Source organism: Triticum dicoccoides, chromosome 5A (genome assembly GCF_002162155.2).
Source record: "Triticum dicoccoides isolate Atlit2015 ecotype Zavitan chromosome 5A, WEW_v2.0, whole genome shotgun sequence".
In the NCBI taxonomy this organism is placed as follows: domain Eukaryota; kingdom Viridiplantae; phylum Streptophyta; class Magnoliopsida; order Poales; family Poaceae; genus Triticum; species Triticum dicoccoides.
In genome coordinates, this window is record NC_041388.1 from 5,613,751 (window position 1) to 5,616,579 (window position 2,829).

The following is a 2,829-nucleotide window of genomic DNA, read 5'->3' on the forward strand; positions in this document are numbered from 1 at the left end:
CTACTAAATGCGGAAAATGATGTGAGCAATGAAGATAAGAGGGAAAATACTTACAGATTGTTGCTCCTGAAAGAGGGACTGTGTATTGGTCAGTGGCTGGCTCATGCGCTAGCTCAGGCTCGGGGCGATCCGACGAAGCTGTGTGTAGGAGATACTAGGAGTGATCACAGCATCGAGAACCGCCTCCCGACCGTGCTCCTTGGACCCCATCCTCACCACCGCCATGTCGTCCAGAGGCGCCGCAATGGGGTCAGGTGTGTCAGGATGTAACTTCAGATACGCTTCGGAGTAGGCCTTCTTCCTCCCTGCGGTCTTCTTGCCGTAGTACTTGGGCTCGTCAGGCCCTGGAATGATGAGCGACAAGAACATGGTCTTCCGTTGCATTAGGGCACCGGGAGGAAGATTGAGCGGAATTACAAACACAGGCCAGCAGCTGTATGGATTGGATGACATACCATATGGATTCAACCCATCACCTGATATGGCTATTCTGACATTCCCAGCCTCGGCTGCTTCCTCGGGGTATTCTTCATCGAATGACTTCCATGCTTCCCCTCCCGATGGATGTACGATTTTTTTTGGATTGTACCTTATACCTTCCTTGTGCCACTTCATCATTTTGGCAGACTCCTTCGTGATGAAAAGGCACTGCAGTCTTTTTATAAAATCAAGATACCGAAGAACCTTAACGGGGATGGTTAGCTACTTTTTCTCACCATCCTCACCGACCACCTCAATGTACCGAGACGAACCGCACTTCCTACAGTACTTGTCATCTGCATACTCGTGCCTAAACAAAAGGCAATTCTTCAGGCAAACATCTACTTTCTCATAATCCATAGAGAGTGCCTTCATGATTTTCTTTGTATCGTACATGCTTTTCGGCAGTTCATGACCCTCAGGGAGGCTGTTAGCCCATACTCCCAGGAATACTTCGAAGCATGGCTACAGCCGTACTCAGCCTTGACTGCAATCAGTTGCGAGATGGCATCCAGCTGAGATATTTTCGCACCCGCATAAAGAGGTTTCTTCGACGAGGCCAAGACCTCCAAGAAGGCCTTTGCGGTTGCCTCCGGCTCCTCCGGTTCATTCTCTGAAGGTGTCGCATTTTCCGTTTCTGCAACAATGACATCATCTAGCATGTCCCTGACCCCGTCGTCCTCATATCCATCGATGCGTTGTCGCATCACCTCCTCTCTACCACGGTCCTGCTCGGCTATGTTTATCGGCGGCATGTCAAAGTTTGGCATATATCCGTGCGTGCGAAGGTGCTCACTCATGTCCGTCTGATTTCTACGGTGACTTCTGGCACATCTCGCACAGGGGCATGGTGGGATAATTCTCATTGGACGACGGAATATCTCCTTCAAATACACATCGGTTTTCGCGATCCACTATGATGTTACTCGATTCCAACGGATAAAACCACTATACATCCACTGATTATCTGCCATCCTCTGCTTTTTTGCAACCCACACAACATAATTAAGGATTCACTTAAATTAATCACATCAAATTTTCAGTTTCTACCGCGTTTAATCCACCTGCATCTCTAATAGAAAAAGATGGGTCCTAATCCCACCCGAGGATGTGTAGATTGAGTACGTTCTCCATTCTACCCCGATCCGAGACAAAATTTCGGCAGCACCTCCCCGCTGTTCTCCATATACACGTCTCGGCAAATAGCGAAGAGAATGTGCTCCGGAGAACAACGGGGAGGCGCCGCCGAAATCCTGTCTCGGAACGGGGTAGAACATGGAGAACATACCCAATCTACACATCCTCGGGCTGTCCATGGAAAACGCTGGACAATCCGAAAGAGCTGCAGTGATAAATATGAAATTGAATGCATATTTATCGATGCAACCCTTTCAGACGGGAGACCTAGGTTACGCGACTTGATGTGAAAATTTAATCTAGTGACATGGAAAAAAAGTGGACGAGGTCATGGAATTGTTGCTCACCCTCCGATGTAGTCGATCAAAGCAGAGGGACGATCACGGACCAACACCTCCAACATCGATAATCACTCCACGAAGATGGAACACCACAAATTCTGTTAATTACACCGAGTGGAAAAAATTTAGGTCATCACCTCACATTAAGCATTGACACTTTAAACTATAAAGAAAAATCATATTTTGTCAACTGTCAAATTAGGAAGAACTAATCATATCGCAATTTAGGTCATCACCTCACATTAAGCATTGACACATCAAATTTTTTTAGCAAGATCATCATGATGAAATAACCACTTATCATATCCCAAATTTGAAGCACATCTCACATAGCTACTTAACAACATCACAAACTGAAAATAAAATCTTCGTTAACAATTTTATAAACTAAGTGACTCAAGTTGCTTTTTTAACTATGATAATTCATTTTGCCGAGATTCATCCATCTAGCAACCTAACTGTAGCAAAATAATTCGTTTTGCCGAGATTCCTCCATCCATCTAAGACACATACAACATTCATCCATCCAGCAACCTAACAACATCCAACATCCATCCATGCATCCATTCATACATCCAATAGTAGCTAAATAATGCAAAAAAATGAAAAAAAGAAGTGTTAGCTCACCGGGCAGAGAAGCGTCGCGGTGGTGGCGTTGGAGGCAGGGGCCGGCGGTGGAGGTGACGGGAGGACCGGGGCGGGGTTGGGCCGGCCGAAGAAGCCTGGCCAACACAGCAGGGCGCGGGCCGGCGAGAGCCGCGGCCAGCCGTGCTTGGGACCGCCGGCAGCGCCGCACAGGGTCGAGGAGGAGGCGGTGTGGTCGGGGCGGCGGGGCGTTGGAGAGACAGGGGCGGTCGGGGCGCGGGGTTGG